Source organism: Hirundo rustica, chromosome 15 (assembly GCF_015227805.2).
Source record: "Hirundo rustica isolate bHirRus1 chromosome 15, bHirRus1.pri.v3, whole genome shotgun sequence".
In the NCBI taxonomy this organism is placed as follows: Eukaryota; Metazoa; Chordata; class Aves; order Passeriformes; family Hirundinidae; genus Hirundo; species Hirundo rustica.
In genome coordinates this window covers 6,835,502-6,853,309 of record NC_053464.1, presented here as the reverse complement: position 1 = coordinate 6,853,309, position 17,808 = coordinate 6,835,502, and the positions used below count along the sequence as shown (strand labels likewise).

Genomic DNA, 17,808 nt, shown 5'->3' with positions numbered 1-17,808 from the left:
CTTCTCATGGCACTACTCAAACTGTTGTCAGCTGAGCTCATTTTGATTTACACCACAGTGTAGCAGGAGCATCTGGGGCCTTGGTTGGGTTCCACTGTGTGTGCTGCTCATGGCTGACAGTGGGTGAGTATTAATCTGCTCTCCCAGAGCTCAGTCAAATGCTGAACCATCAAAGGCAGCTCGAAGTTTTTCTTCTCAGATACCTTCCCTCCAGGGAATACGTTGCCTCTCCAGGCATTTCCAGCACTATGGACGAAGAATGAGGAACAAGACAAACCTTCTCCATGAAGCCTTCTATAACTGTGGCCATTTAAACAAAATATTACCCGTGACACATAAATTTCAGAGTTCTACTTCTCAAAATAACAAGATATTGTCCAAAATGTCCCTGCTCACCCTTTCCAGCTGACAAGAGGATATAAAATATTTATTAAATTATCCTTTCTACATTACCTACTCCAGCTAAGTCTGGCATCATTTCATGCTGAGGCATTGTCCTTGTCTCCCAAAGGAACTGTGCTGTGCATGCTTGGCCCTGATTTGTTCCCATGGTGGGTATCCTGAGCAGTTGCATTGCAATTTCAAAGCCAAATTCCTGAGGTCTGGGATTCCAGAGTGAGCACCAGCCACCCACAGTCCAGGTGAGACATGTTCTGGCACTGCTACAAGCTCTGCCTCACATTTGTCCCCCCACTTGCTGAATTGAAATCAAACATTTTGTAGAGAAACTGAAAAACATTTTTCTCCTCTCTACCCACCACAACAGTTCCTGGCAGCAATTTCAAGTAAATCAAGTTCATCATTCATGATAGCTGCAATAAGTCACTGATGAATAATAATAAAAAAGAGTATTTCAAGTTTTCCAGGGATTTTTGGCACTTTGTTATGAAAAGGAAGATGTTATTTTAAAATAAATAGCTGCTAATACAGAGATGATAATATGAAATGTAAGGATTAGGTAAAGTTTCAAAGCCAAGCTCAAAATAAAGAAAGGATTTATATTATCTAGGAACCCTGATCTCAAAGTTATTATTGACAAAAGCAAAATTTCCCTTGGTATCTATTTAATAAACTAAAAAGACCAAAGCAGCCGAGAGTCCTAAGGCAAAAGAATTGTCTAAAAGGGGAAGAACCAAAGTCCCGTTGCACAATTCACTCTCTTTCAAAAAAGTATAATGCCCAAACAACAATACGCTAAAGTTCTCAAATTTACATAATCTTTATCAGCAACTGTTTTTCTTCATTTCTCTTTATATTCCCAGTCTAGCTGACCACGTGTCATTGCTTATACTGAATCCCAAATTGTTTCTGGACAATAACATGGAACCCAAGTGTCAAAAAACACAATTCATTTCTAGGGTTGTTCACAAAAAGATGGATGACATTAAAATGCAGCATTTCTGTCCTTCCTATGGTATGGCCAGACAGAATACAGGCTTGTCCCCCTCAGTCAGCGGGGAGGGATCTGGTGCTAACCTGAGAGCAGCTATGACAGAAGGCAAATGGTGCCTTGCTGATAATACAATAATTCTTTGTTGAAGTGTAAACAACCCTTTTTGCTTCTTCATCTGAAATCTGTTTGGTTCTAGCTGACAAATACATGTTTCTGGAACAAAATGCTGAAGTTATTATCTACTGGGACAAGTATTTTGAATATTAAATACACAGCTCAAATTTTTGTAGGTGATTGGAGTGAAAAGTAGGTAGCACACAAACATAAAGCAAAGGCAGATGGGCTGCTGAGAATTAATGATGAGTTGAGTTGCTAATTAGGAACTCATGCTAAGTTATAGTCAGGACAGCAATTGATTCCTGGTAGGTTCTTCCCTGAAGGCTCCATCTATCAAGCAGCCTTTCCAAGCTACTTGACAAAACTGCTTGTGGCATAAAGATTTTCTTTCATATTTATCACTGAGAAATTAACTGATCACTCGACAAATACTGGGGGTTGTTAGTCCACCTTCAAGTTTCTAATGAATCAAAAGTTGTCTATGTTGACCAATATGACCTTTAGCTTGTATGCCCATGATGTGTGCTGAAATGGGTTTTTAAATGTCAGCACCTCTTCCTGATGAAAAACAAAACTGTTCAAAATCTCATACAAATTGTCTTTAGGTAAAACAAACACTAAAGCCTATGACGTGCAGGATATTACAAATGACAAATATACTACAACTACCAAACATTATTCAAGCTACAACTGAACCTAAAAAATAATGCGTATTGAAGGAGAAATACAATTTAATATTTTATGTGCAAGCATCCAAAACATTGTAACTTTTTTCTTATCAGCACACCCCTGAATCATCCTCTGTGAGAGAATCTTTTTTAAAAAAACAAGCAATGAAAACAAGTAATGCATCAAGTGCTGAATGACTTCTAAGAACTATTAGTTTCAAGAATACCTTTAGGACATAATACAATACCTGAGGGGAAGTCAATAAATTGCCCCTTGAGGACTGTTTGCCCTGCCTGCAGGACCCGGGCAGCTCACACACTTCCAGGGCAATTAATGGAAGGAGCACAGCTGCTGCAGCTTCACTGCTTAGGGAGGCTGAGCATGAGCTGCCTGGCATCAGGTGGGCAGGACCTGCTCAGAGCCACAGAGGGCTCAGTGTGCCTTCCAGCTTCCCCAAGCGAAGCACGATGCAAGGCAGTAGGGATGCACACCCAATCCACGGACACTTCAGAAGGAAACATCACCTCTGACCTCTTTGGGGCAGTTACCAACAGCAGATCCCTCTTGATTTGAATCTACGCACTCAGGTTTCACCTCACCCAGGAAAGAAGCAACTCGCATTTAGCTTAACCTGTTAAGCATTGTGATTAACGAGAGGAAAAGATGCTTTCAACAGGTTTCAATTTTCCTCTAACTCATTTTGCTGTAGACAAAGAACAGTTGTTTTGAACAGTGAAATCTAGCAGACAGTTAACCTTTATTTCAGAGACAAATTACTTTTTCATCACAGTTTATCAAATCAGCAACTCAGCTCCATAGATCAACACAGCAGGAAAATTTTATCAGAACTGAAAGAGGATTTTACTGAAAACAGATTGGCTCAAAATAAGATATGCCTACTTCTATGAGGAAGAACACCAGAGTGCTTCATGGTACTCCAAAATGAAGAATGGGGGCAGGCAAATCAGAAGAGGCAGCATGGCTTGAACTGCCACAGATCGCTTCCTGCAATCTCTTAACATAGGGGAAGACGGACATTTATTGTGAATTAGGGAACATAGACCCCATCTTCACACAGGCTTCTTTCACTACATTTTTTTGGTATAACTTTATCCAGGGAAGGTTGAAGAAAGAACATGCTAAGCACAAAAAGCTTGAAACAAATAATAAAACTAAACTTCATCTCTATGAAGAGACACATGAGCAATGCTTCAAAGACTTAGAATTTTTAGGCACCAGGACAGCAAGATCTGAGTCTATCTTTAGTTCCAATTGCCTATATAGTCTGTGAAAGCAACACTGAATACAAACAGGATCCTCTAGTTTAAAATTAGTTTTTGAAAATCTTCATGGCCTTCTGCTTCTCCTTCACCTATCTTTTCAGCGTTCTTCCATCATGCCTGAAAAGCAAACACAAGACTGGCCAAGTCCTTTCCCAAAGGATATTAATTTTTCAGGCTCAAAACTTTCCAACTCTCCTGATGCACTCTCAACTAAACACCAATAAGCAAAGTCACACAGTGCCAATGAGAACAACAAAAATGCAAACATGCAGACGCCAGAGGACTTTCCTTCAGAGAAAGGACTGCCAGTTTTGCTCCCACCTGGGTGCCTCTGTTTTTCAATGCACAGCCTACAAGGTTTTCTCTTGAAAAACTTCAGACTGGTCTTTTCTGTGCAGCTGGTTCCAGGTTTGACTCAACCTTCACCATCCATCTGCCCAAGACCTTATTAACCTGTTGCAGATGTAAACAACCCCATGAAGATGCATTCAAAAGGGGCACCTTTATTATTTTGTGAGCACTTTGACCCTGCTTTTCCTCACATCTATGCTACATGCTGGCAAAAAAAAAAAAAAAAAAGTGCATCTGCATGAAATTATTTTTTAAGAGTTTTTTTTCTCTGTGTTACAGGTAAATTGCAACTCTATTAGTATCATACCAGCCTGGTATTATTAAGATCTGAGCACCATAGCATCAATCATCGCTATGGAAAAGCTGTATTTATATATCACTGCATGGTTTCTTCCCCAGGAAGCTGATGAAATTGAGTTCACATTATTGTCCTGGGGTACAGGAAGAGTGTGTGTATATGTAAGTAAGTACATAAGTACTATAAGTAGTACATACTGAACTAACTTCTACATTTTCACTAAAGTGGAATTCTCAGGAATGCCAAAGTTCATGACTGAATCGTCCCCTCTCTGTTAAAAAAACAAACTTGTGATGTTGTAGAACTGTAAATTAAAAAAAAAAAAAATCTAGAATAAGTTGTGCTTTATTGCTTCCTGATTTCCAGTGCAGTTACCGCTCTTGAATACCATCCTTAATACACCTTGAGGCTACAGAGAAGACAGCTGATTCCCCTGAGCTCTCAAGTCCAACACCATTTGGGGAAAGAGAATAAATAGCTCTGAGAATCTTGAATTATTGAAACAAAGTTACATCTAAATAATTTCTTCCCAGCTTGTATTTTTCCTCTTCAGAGTTATCTGGTGATGGAAAAGATTGTTCTGACCCTTGATCCATATTAAAACAGGCACGTGCCTTTCCCTTTGCCCAGCCCAGCACGGAGCAAGCAGCTGCCACACAAAGACAGGGAGTGGAGCTGGACTGTGCCTCCTGTTCCTCGTGATAACTGCATGGGCAGAGCTCTCGAGGAAAAGGGAACCAAAAGTGTCTGGAACGTGGGGCCCAGTGAAAGACCCTAAAAGTCAACAGGACTTGAAAAAGGTTCAGGATTTGCAAATCCTACTGCCAAATTCAGGGCATGTTCCAGCTTGAAGGAAAACATTTATAAACAACATTCCTCTAGGGAAAAGCGAACTGAAAATTTTGGTTAAGGAAGTCATTGTTGTCAGCACAGGTGGAGAGCAAGGGAGACTGGTTCCATCAAGAAAGCATATTTTTCTCTTTTCATGTAGTTCTTCACATAATCAGTTTTCTCTGTGCTGAAAGGGACGATGAGGCCTTGCCTAAAATAATAGTACTGTGGATAGGCATGAAAAAAACTCTGATTATAGGTCAGATGCTGACGAAGATGATGAGAGCAAGAACAAAAGAGCAGTGACAAGCTGTTACCATGTACACTACAGATATTATTTTGCTCATTAATTGCTCATTACACCCCATTAAAGTAGTTGCTGCTTCAAATTACACCAGTGCTCCTGCAGAAAGAAGCATAAAGCAAAATTGTGATTCACTAAATGTGACAATGAATAGACTTTAAACAGTTTAAGTAGTAGTGCTCTGCACTGGGCTTGGCTGGGTCCTCAGTAGGAGGGTGACTGTCAGAATCACAAGGAACTTCTCAAACTTCACTCTCTGTTCTTCACTTCTGTTCACACAGAACTGTACAACTCCTTCAAAAGCAAATCAATTCATATAGCAAAGATTAAGGCCTCAGAACACCTTTGGAAATGAATTATCCTCTTATCTTCTCTCCTTCCAATTGCAGGGAATGATGAAAGAAGAAACAGGAAGAGCCAGCAGATCAATGCCTGCTCTGATCCTGGTGTCACCAGCAGAATATTGGGGTTTGTGCACATGGGCCTATTTACAGGAAAACAGACTGGGTACACCTGACTCCAGAGGGGAGAGGATCTTTGCACAGGACTTAGACAGCTTTAAACTAGATTGGAAGAGGGAAGTGGTAAAACCAGGCTCACCAGAGCTAAGCCTGGGGGCAGCACGGCAGTGCTTGAGGGGTGATGTGCTGGTGAGGCCCCTCAGTCTGCCATTTCACTGGGGCCAGGGCTGGACATCCATGCGGTGACAGAGAGAAGAGGTGGCAGGACCCCCATGGAAGAGCATCTACACCACTGTACACAGCAAGGCAACAGCCAGCAGGAGCTGCCAAAGGCTCTGGATATCCTCTACCCACAGCAGCACCTTGGACACTTTCCTACAGCATTCCCATGGACAAACAGCTGCTCCTGGCTGGGATTGGTGTACTGTTTCCTGGGTAAAAAACTGTTAAAACCACTTTTTTTTTCTCTAATTTAAAAGCACAAATTCATGATGTTTGGGATTTCAGGGAGCTGTTGGAATAAGGAAATGCATCCATATGATCTTTATGGTTTCTAAGCATGTTTCCTTCCGTTTCCCACAGGCTGTGGTGGATCTCCTGAGGGGCAAGTGCTCCCCAGTGCAGCTGTCAACAGCCACAGCTCTTTAAGTTAAGTGGAAAAGGTGAAGTCAAACCTGGAAGCGCAAATTCTTCCCTCAGTTCTGGCAAAAAAGTGGCTCCTAAACTATGACTATTTGCAAATCACCTTTGATAATATGCCCATTCAAGCTGTAGCTTCAATTAATTTTTTTTTTAAACATATAGAAAACACTTTCAAGTACCATCTCAATCAATTATAAGCAGTAATTGTACTATATATATATCACCATATTGTCTGAAACTTTTCCTATTAAATCTAATGAATTCCTGGGATAAACTATACAGCACAGGGTCAGAGTCACAACCTGATCTGAATTTAGGTCATTGTCCATGTATACATTTATAAACTTACATATGTTGCAAACCCTATGCATTTTTGGTTTTCAATAATAAACCTTAGAGCCAGAGGAATGAAATTTTGCTGCAAGCCGATGTATTTGTACAATACATTACATAAAGCAGCACAGCTCCAAGGCAGGTGGCCCTCTGTCAGCCTGGAATTATAGATAGCCTCCATTACTGGCATGGAGAGAAGTACAAGTGAATCACCCATCCCCAAAAAAATTTATAGTAGGGAAACACCTGCCTGCCCACCTGTTTCTTTATATTCCTTGGTGCAATTAGCACCTGAGCCTTGTTTTAAAGGGCTCTATGTTAAAATCCACAGACCTGAGGTAAGGGATTGTTAAATAGCATGAGTAGGAAAAAAGTGAAAACAGTAGCAGCCTCTCAAATCAGTTCTGAGACACTTTTTCTCATCCAAGACCAACGTCACTTTAAACCCTGAGGTTCTTTCCAATCTGAGTTATTCTGCGAGTTGTTTCGTTATTAAAAATGCAAGAGAGAACTCTGGGTGACCTTTACCTGAATTACTGAAGAAGAATCGCTTGTTTGGGGTTTTTTTTCCCCTGCAGTCATAATGTTCTATTGTCCTTTGGGAAAAGTACAAAAAATACACACAGCAGGTATAGAATTATTTTTAAAATGTGAAAATTGTGCAATTTTAGATTGTTCTCTTCAGCCTATCATTGTTCCATTTCTGGGGCAAAGAAGCCAGAAGTCAAGAAAAATGCGAATAAATTCTTAAAATGCTAAAGAGCTTAAAGTCTACGCATAAAACTTATTCAGCTATGTTAAAGTAAGTGATTAGAAATTACAGGTTCTTTTCTTCATCCTGTAATTTCAGTGTATGGGGCATAGCTGTTGCTAAAAGCACTCAGAAATTTGGGCAGGATAATTATAATATGGAACTTTTCTTCAAGAATGAAAAATGATGTAAATTTGCCACCTACTATATATGCAACAGAAGGAGAACATAAAGGCATAGCAGAGTCACTGTTTTTACTTTCTAATTAATCTCAACTATTTGACTTTGGCCCTTATTTAAATCATTATCTCTCTAACTATAAAAATGTCATCACCTTTATTTTCTCTTATAGGGTACTTGAATATGGGGCAGTAGGCACAGGTTCTTTAAAATATGGCTACAGCAAAAGGAATCGCCACATAATTTTCTATAAAACTTCGGGTAGACACTACAAAAGAATTTAGGAGAGATAGATTTGCAATGTTGAAGAAAATGGCAACAATATTGCATTAAATAAATCTTCCTCCATCGATGGCCACTATCTTGCCACGAATTTGAAAGCTCTGTATTTGGCACATACAGTTTGAAATAAGAGATGAGCTCCTCCAGCAGTTTCCAGAGATGGTTTTTGGAGTTATCAAATTTAGTATCTTTTATATGCAGGAAGCAGGAAAAATTTTAAAGAAAGGGAAAAAAAGAAAAGCACCCAGTAAATACTGCAACTGAGCAAATAAAGCACTGCGTGTTAGTTTCTCTAAGGGTAAACTAGAGGTAACAGTCAGAAACCTTTGTTAAATTGCTATATAATAACCAGGGATCATCTCACACACTACAGACATAAATCTTTCTCCAGGGAAAAACGGAGCAGCAGTTTAATGAGGTACAGCCACACAACAGATCGCAGTTTTGCTCTAGAAGCAAAAGCAGAAGAAAGCACTTTTCAATTTCCTTATTTTTGAAAGCAGTCTAGACAAGGAGCTGCTGAAGGGTTGGCCTTTAGAGTTGTATTATTGTAGAAAAACCATACGCTTTCTATAGCAATTTCTTTTAGCTTCTCATACACTTAAAGGACCAGGACTCTCCCATACACTTACACTACTCTGAGACATGGCTTGCTGACAATTCAACAGCAGGAATCCCGTAAAATAAGCAATTTCTGGCACAGTTTAGCTATTCCTATTCTTGTGAGTTCCTGATTAATTTCTTTATAAGATTACAGGAAAATAAACCAAGATTAATGTTTTGGGGGTTTTTTCACTGTATTATTTTCAAATTCATTAGCAACATGAAAAACATTAAATAAAAAGACTTTGAAAGTTACAAACAAAATCCTCTAAAATAATGCAGTTAACAGTATTATTTAATCATAATATGTTGATATTATTTTTAGAAATCTCCCTCAAAGAGAGATCTCTTTAGAAACCTCTCCCTTGTTGCAGAGGCAACAGGTTAAAGTGTTCGAAAACAACTGTCCCTTTCTTCCCACCACTGTCAAGTGCTGAAACAGCCACAGAGTACAAATACTTGCAAATAGTGTGATTTCATCCTGATTGAATACATGGTCTGCAGTGCTGCTAAGGACTTCAGTAATACTGCTGTTAAATAGTTTATAGTCTTTGAGCTTGTTTGTTCAAAACTACCCCCGTTTTTCTGGCCAGTTCTAAATAAATAAGATTTAAGGTTGGGATGCAAATGTGTCACATCTGTTTCCACATAATTACTTTAAAGCTTTTCTCTGTAGACAGGATTTTTCCACAGCCCAACAGGAAGAGAGAATGTCTGAATATAAAATTAATCATTACAGTAAAGACACATTCTGAAAACAAGCTCACCTTACAGCCCCCATAGGATATTGGATGAAGTGGTGGCACTTTTAGAGAATAAGTTCTGTGTCAGCCACCTAAAGGTGAATCTTCATCTACATTATTTGACAGATTACACACATACACACTCTCCTTCATAACACTTCCAAAAGAGCTAGCATGGTTGGGCAGGTTATCCTATATCAGAACATACACATCTTCATATAAGAAAAAAGTGAAGCAGAATGATTTCCTAGCTAAAGTTCCTAGATGGATGATTTCACACTCTCATACTACTCATCTTAAAGGACGCTGTCCACTTGGGAAATTACCCTTCTGTGAGAAAAATGAGGGATGAGTGCAAACAAGTACAAAATTCTGTTGTCTCTGCTGGTTTACAAGTCTGGCATTTCTGTGGCAGACACAGAAAAGTTCACAGATAAATTTCTTTCTGAAAAAACCTGAAGTGTCCCATATTTTTTCCTCAGAGCATGCAATTGCATCCATTTTTACAAAGAAAGATCCTACCCATCTAAAAACTCCTTCTCTGCCTGGACAGTATATCCTCCTCCCCACCCTCATCCCCACAAAAGAAGCAACAGTTGGCAAGAGAATTTTGCTTTAAGAACCTAGAATCATCAGTCAAGAAATACTTGGATGAGAATGCATAAATCAGTCAGTCAGCAGTTTTTTGGCTGCTTAGTTTGCTTCTTAAAGACTTCCATACCCCCAACATCAGAAAATAAACATGGGAATTTTAGATACAAACACATTAGAAGTGAGCTTGGGTTTTATTGGCATCACTATTAATAAAAAAAGCGAGAATACCAGACAAACTTCAGCTGTTTTAAACTGGTACAGACCTACTGGTGTCAACTAAATGATCAGGTGGAGCATCACTGGAGAATCCAGCCCAAAATGACAATGAATTAATAGCTCAAAAAACAGCCCTGCATTTCTGAGTCTTCAGAGAGTGTTTTTGAAAGTTTCAGCATTTGGATGTTTGCATATATACATATATACACTCACACACATACATATAACCCTTTTTAACACTTTGCTTATATAAGATTAAGACAAAACACTATTCTAATCCTAAACTGACATATTCACTCAGACATATGATTTGAAGCAATCTACAAGAGAAAAAAACCTACTGCTTGAAAGGCATTAATTAAATTCCAAACATATTTTGGGTTTCTTTTTTATGAAAGCTTCTTTGGGATATATGACCAGCCTTGAAAGTTCATTTATTCCTTGCTAATGAGAGAGGTGGGATTACTCAGACAGCAAGCAGGCCACCAGTTATTATAGCCCAGATCCGACTGAATATAGATGAATACTAATGAAAGTCTGAAAAGAAACAAGTGATACAGAGAAGCTTGAAATAAATGATGATTCAAAGAACATTACAGCACTTAAAAATCCTCCTACCCTACCAGCTACCAAAAGACTTGGAAAAACATTTGTATGCATGTCCTGTACCCCTGTTCCTTCAGCCCCCAGGAAAACACAGTTTGTTTTTCATGGTTGCATCTTCTCCAGCCATAATAAAATGGTATGTTTTTTCAACATCGATATTTACTTTAATGATATGTACATTAAGCAATTAAAATATGTGCGTGCAAGGGAAGTCTTCTATTGAAATTGCCAAATGAATGAAACCTGCAGTGAAACAAGAGTGGAGCAAGACAAAGGTGATTTCCTATACTGATATAAGGCCAAACACACAGTAAAGACATAAGCCTAAGAAATGTCACTGAGTAGTTCAGAAAAGTGTCCTACAGCAGAGCTGGTGGGTGTGATGTAGGAAGAACACCTCTTAGCACGGGAGGCAATGGTCCTTTCTGTCATTGCTGCACTGGCCCAGGACTGAGAACACGACGCACACACAGAACAGTTCACAGTTGTTGCCTGCTCTGCAGTTACTACAGCCCCCATGCCCACTGCACAAACCTCCTCCAGCCCACAATATGCACCAAGATTGATCCCTTCATTTTGCTCTGGATAACTCATTGACACTTTTCCAATTGTACAGTAAAACTTCTTTAGTTACAAAAACAAAATTAAAGATGCTGTTTTCAACAGGTGCTGCTGCTGGTTTTACCACCCTCAACTGTCTTTCATCATCCTACTGAAGAAATTCTTGGGGACAGCTGTTAATTCATCTTCCCCTTAATCTAAAGGCTGAACAAAGTACATAACAGTGTCAGCAAGCCATTTTTTAACCTAAACTCATCTATTCTTTATCTTAGCTCTGAGGACTGATATCTATTCATGATGACTGTTAAAACTGGGCCTTTATTGTGGAGCTGTGTCACCAGTATCCTGTACATAACTCTGTAAAACTCATGAAGGAACTCCCTGACACCAGGGGGAAAATACAGCAAGTTGTTTGCCAGCCTCATTTCAATTGAAAAATCATTTATATACATACAAACATATTATATACACAGTCTGAATTGTCCACAATTTGAAACCAAGGTAAATAAAATAGAATGATGTGCTGGGGAAGAGAGGCAGTATCATTCTTAAGGTGTTTGTAAGAGACATATACTCCAGCATATTCCTCTTCAGCAACTCAGGTTCTAGTTTTTGTCAAGATTCTCTGGTTTAGGAATCAGTTTTTCCATTTCTATTCTCCATAAGAATGGGGCAGATCATAGATAACACAAGCAAGGGAACCTCACAAGAGAAATGCATCATCATCATCAAAGAGCAGTCACTATTTGAGCCTGGCTTCTCACCTCAGCACAAACATAGTTCATTCTTAAGAAGTACATTCAGGGTTGGAAACGGCTCTTTTTTTCCTGCCAAACACTCAAACTAAAGCTCACTGGGGGAAGTTTAACCAGTGCTCTGCACACATTTTGCCAAGTTGCTGTCCCCATTTGCTGAACACAGAAAATGGGGTTTGCACAACAGCTGTAGCACTGCAGCCAGTCTGGCAGTGCCATAACCATGGAGCTGTTCTCTCACAGGAGGGATGCAGAGCTCAATCTCAGAACATTAAGACCATAATCATGCACTAAAGGAACCAAAGGGACTCTGGGTTCCTTTGTGACAGTAAGATTGTTCAAAGATTACATCCATGCTGAGTTCTTTTCCATCTTAAAGTGAAATTTAAAATGGGACAAAGCAAGAATGGAACAACGTATTAGTGTGGAAAAGTAGGGCACATCCCACGAAGAACCATGTTCAGTGCAACTACCGCACTACTACAACTGCATTCGGTGCAACTACTACACCTGTGATCAGGAACCCCAAGGCAATCACTCCTTTTTGCCAAACCTGGATAGAGTGTATTCGCCTAGAGCATACACCTGAATTTTTAAAATATATAAGAGAAACTCTGCATTATATATTTCTGTGTAAAGAAATTTTTCCAGGTGAGAGAAACGTGAACACACTGTAGTCAGAACCAAGTTATATCCTCTTCCTTCCTAAGGGATATTGTTATCTATTATTGAATTAGCTACTGCTAGATTACACCTTAGATTAAAAAAAAAAAAAAAAAATCTCCTCCAAATCCAAGAAAAAAAATGTTAAATTCAATACATTTAGAAAAATATGATTCCTTTGACTTCATCAGTGTGAAAATCCATACTTATATATACTGGTTTGGCTAAGTTCTTTTACAATTCAGGTACTAAAGAAGCCAACATCAAAGCAAATAAAAGACAGAGTTTATACATTCAAAGCATATTTGAGCCCAAGCCACTCCAGGTGACAGTGGCATAAAACTCCAGAACTTTGGGAAGAAGTTAAAATGTCTTTATGCCAGCTATTCTGGTCACCATCTTCTTACTAAAATCATGGCTGGAATTTAAGTGTCAGCCTTGCAGGGACAGAAACAGGCCTGGCCTAAGTGGCCAGAAACCAACCCACGGCTGCCACAGGCACAGAACTCAGGGCAGCACTCAAAATGGAAACACAAACTCCTCACTCACCTGCTCAGCTGCCTACAGTTCAGAGAGCTGAGTAACACCTGAACCCTCTAACACATTCCACTAAGAACACAAAGGATCAATTTGTTTATCTCTTTTCTTCCTGGAAAAGAAACTTTTCCTAGGTTTTATATCTGTGGGAATGGTAAGCCAAGAAATTTTGCAGATGTAAGGATTCCATTTCTTTACACAGAACAGGGTTTCTTTTCTACAATTATATACTGTTTTCTTCCCTTTTTATCAGTTTTTTATGCTGCCTCTACAAAACCAGAGTTAAAAAATACACCATGTTCAGCTCAAATCTCAGTGTGTTGCTCCATCACAAAAATATTCCTTCTACAAGTCTTAGAAATAAGAGTCCCATTGTATCAAGATATATTAAATGGTAATATCAGAGACTGATGAAGTGATTCAGAAGATTTTTCAGTGATCTCTCTCTTCCTCCTTTGCAGCAAAAATATTTTAGCACTTCTTTTTGCCTTTGGTCATGGTGGTGAGGAACAGCTTGAACACCAAAATTACACCAAAATTAAATGCAATTTTTCTATCTGTTCTTAGTGCAAGTCAGAGACAAAGAGTTGTTGTTGCCCACTTTTTACATCATGCTATTGTAGCAAGGTTATAAAAGGACTTAGTCTGGTCAGCACTTATCTTAAATACAGAGCTGTTTTCTCCATCCTGAAAGAAGTTTTAAAAAAAAAAAAAAAAAACAAACAGAAGAATTCTACTTATCACTGAAAGTAGCAAATACATAAATGTGGTATCTCCTTCAAGGGGAGCTGGATGCAATTTTGATATTAGAAATCTTGATTAAAGAGTATGTAATAATTCTAATCCAGGGACTGCCTGATACAAAGGGCAGATGGGATTTGTTTGACATGACAATTTTCTGTTATTGTTTTGGGATTACAACAAACCTACAGCTAAACTAATTGTGCCAGGATGGTTAAGATTGTGTCAGCACTTTCCTTGTAAACCTCTTATCCAGTGGATTTATTACTAAATAAAATGTTTTTCAGAGGGTGAAACCTGGCAAGAGAGTTGAAAAAGAAATTCAGCTTGTCTTAATGGAAGGAAGAAAACTGCTAATTTGGGATCCATAACCTTCCACTGCTAATCTCACCAGCACCATGCATATTTTCCATGCTTTAAAAAATAAAGGGAAAAATACTTCACTGATGTAGCTTCATTTCAACGTAGAAAAAACAAAAATCCCATGCAAGCCACCTTCTCTTTTTATGGAGATTTTAAATTTTATCCAACACATGTCATGGTTTTTCCCTGTTTAATACAGTGCGACAAACAGGCCCTAATTATACCCCCTGGTCACACAAAAGACAAAAATAGTCTACAAACAGCCCAACACATTTATTTTTTAAAAACCCTCTTGTGATATGCATTTATTTTTCAATGGCAGCAATCATGGCTAGAAAGAAAGCCACCCTAAAAAGGATTTTTTAAAAGAACTGTTAAATGGCAATGAGAACAAAAACATATGAAGTCAAGGGAAGGTTCCTGAATTAGACCGGAGGTATCATGAGGCTCTTAACTAACTGTAATATCCCAGAGAGCCTGGGATGGCCCAAAGCAGGGCCTGGCTCCCAACCACACTGGCAAAACCCAGTGCACAAACAAGAGGCTGGAAGCCAAGAACTTCAAATATAGAACAAGCACTAAAGCACCCATTCTGGCAAAAGCCTGCTACTCATCACACCTCCTCTTCAGGTAGGAGCTAAGGCAAATTGAATTTCATATAAAGGTGAAGAACCTCTGACAAAGATTAGACACTGACTATTAGACACAATCCTTTAACATATCAAGTTACCTGGGAAAAAAAAAAAGCTTGTATTCTTCGTACTTCACGGGATTTATTGCACACTGGACTTTCAGAGGCAGTCAGGAGAGCAGCTCATCTTTTAAATAATTTGGCTTTTCTACAGGTATTTGACAGTAATATTGAATCATATCCCATACAAGCCTCACATGAACACTTTATCCGAAATTAGATTCAAAACATTTTAGACTCAAACACATTCTACACTGGAGACCTCAAATTTAGCAGTATTTTGTCTTTTTTGACAACACCTATTGCCAGCCAACTCTTATGGGATTAAACAGCCACTCTGGCTTTTCTCTCATACCCCCATCAACACCAGCAAAGGTCTGAGCCTCAACAAGGCACACCTGCAAATTCATTATGTTTAAGGAACACATGAAATGACAGTTTTCTCAATATTGCTCCTCACAGACAAGTTTAGTGCTTTCCATGCACTTCAGAGCTGCAATAAAACACCAGTTCACCCTTCTGCACTGCACTTCAGGAGAAGGAATCTGGTACCAGCAGTCAAAAAACTCTGGTCAGCACTTCTGCAGCTTTATCACTTCTTTGTGCTGAGAAAAGTAAAAATAAAATAAATTCATTTTAAAAATCAGCTACTTGAGTCAGTAATTCAGCAGATACAAACAAAAGATCCGAAATGCAGGAGTTCAGTTTTAATAAAGACATTTCTTTTAAAGAGCATTTTAATGCCGAGATCACCCATTTCAGCCTTATGACCCATCTATTGGAACACAGAGAGGAGATCACAGCCCTTCAAACAGTTCAGCAAAGGCTTTGTACAGCCTCTTCTCCTTCAGTGAAATTCCTTTCTTAAAGCTTTACTGTTGTTCAACTAGATAAAGGCTTGGCTTTTTTCTTTCTAACTTTTTTCTCCTCTCCCCCTTCCGTTGCTGCAAACACACATTTCAGAGAAAAGAAGACATTAAAGAGGGCCAACGGAACAGCAACCACTACCTGAGCACTGCTTCATATGAAAATGATTTTACAGAGTCAGTGCCTGTTCTGAGTAAATAACTGGACCCATGCCACACTACATAGGATATTAATGTACCTTAGGAAGTGGAAAAAGACTCAGATGAGGCAGACACAGAGCTATCAAAAGGAACATGCATCAGTTTTGCTTCAGGACAGCATGTCAGAATCTATAAACCCCTTCTACCTCAAAGGGCATTCACCCTTCCCAGTCAGGACATGGCGTTCAAGCCTTTGTTCAAATGTAGTGTCTCACAGTGTGTCCCCTCAGCCTTGTTTACCTACCTGGTGAGTCTCCTTTCTGTTCCATGCCCTTTTGCTGTACAGCATCTGCTCCCTACACCAAATTAAGCTTAAGCCAGTGCGTCTGCTTAAGCAAGATTGGCTCAGCTTCTCAAAAACAGCTCTTCATACTGTACCCTTGTGCATTTATTAAGAAGTGCATATCCACACACATGCAGCAGCGTGTCCAAGCAGAAGCACAAAGGTCTCCAGCACAACTTCACACTGGTGTTCCCACAGCACCCAAGCTAAGGCTTCACAGCTGCCCTTCAGCAACGCTGCCTTTGAGTGCAGGCAGCAAAGCCTGAGAGGGGAAGGGGCTGCAATTAAGGCCTGACACTACTAATTGAAAGCAGGGGTGTTGTGGAAACCAGCTTGAGTTAGCAGCACCAAGTCATTGGCTATTACTACACCTACTTACCTAATCCTTAACTACCTTGAGCTTCTGGAAGATTACAAATTTTGAAATGCTTTTATGGCACTAAGAACATCAAAATTACTGATAAGGTGCAGGGAGTTATGAAGCCATGTGTAATGAGGCTCTGAAGATCATGAGAAACTGATTTAAGCTGCACAGTTTAAATGTCATTGGATTGTTTTTGACAGTTCTTTCTGATCTGACATGGTGCCTTTGGAAGACACGTTCAGAATGGAGAAAATGTATATATAAACACCTCCCTACGTATATAGACTGTAGTGCTCCCAGCTTTCTCTTGCTGCTAATAGTTGTAAATGGATATAATTAAGATAATTTCTGTCCTTCAGTTTATATTGGTTTGCTAGGGGTGTAGAAAAACCTTTTGCTGATACAGGACATCAGTTTGGCATCCTGAAACACTAGTCTGGCATGTTAAAGGAGTGAGGAATATGGTTAGCACTTAAAGCATGTTTGTTCTGCCATCAGTGCTTCCTTAGAAAACAAAACATCATTCTTGAGCTCAAGTGGATGCTTATTACTGAGTTACAACCCTTGCATCCAATGTGCAAGGCTATTACAGCTACAGGGTACTAAATCTGCTGTGGCTCAGTGAAAAAGTGAAATTGTAGTTACTGCAAACCACATCATTCATCCATACAGTTGAAATGGGAGAAAGAGAATGTAGAGATGATATTTCACATATTTTCAAGAAGAGAGATACAGGTGTTTTCACCTTACAGCTGAATTTGCCAGGAGTAATGATACAGAGGGAACACCTTGCTTTGGATTTCTGCTCTGAAGAAGGTATGTCTTTCATTTTTCACATGCCACAGTCTCACACAAAGTTACTTCACACTGGAAGTATTCATACTTTGCTAACTGCTTTAAAAAGTCACTCAGTATTATTAAGTCCTCATTTAAAGTAATATTTGTGATCTGCCAAACTACTTAACAGCATGTAGTAAGAAGTTTTAAGCCATTATCAAGCTTGCAGTTATATATAATAAGGAGGATGAGTTTAAATAAAAATCACTTTCAAGTAGAGGAGTAATTAATCATTGCTGTTCTCTCCTTCGTTTGTATTCTTAGCAAAAGCTGTCAACCTTTGTCCCAG

The 17,808-nt window shown here is 39.1% G+C and overlaps 1 long non-coding RNA gene across 1 annotated transcript in view; it reads right to left on the bottom strand.

The window, feature by feature from the left end:
- The window catches only part of LOC120759669 (uncharacterized), a 69,611-nt gene extending 53,102 nt beyond the window's left edge, over window positions 1–16,509 (bottom strand). Inside the window, exon 1 of the long non-coding RNA XR_005703212.2 lies at window positions 16,280–16,509. This is a non-coding gene — a long non-coding RNA (uncharacterized LOC120759669). The remainder of the gene's footprint in view (window positions 1–16,279) is intronic.
- Window positions 16,510–17,808: the final 1,299 nt, after the last annotated feature.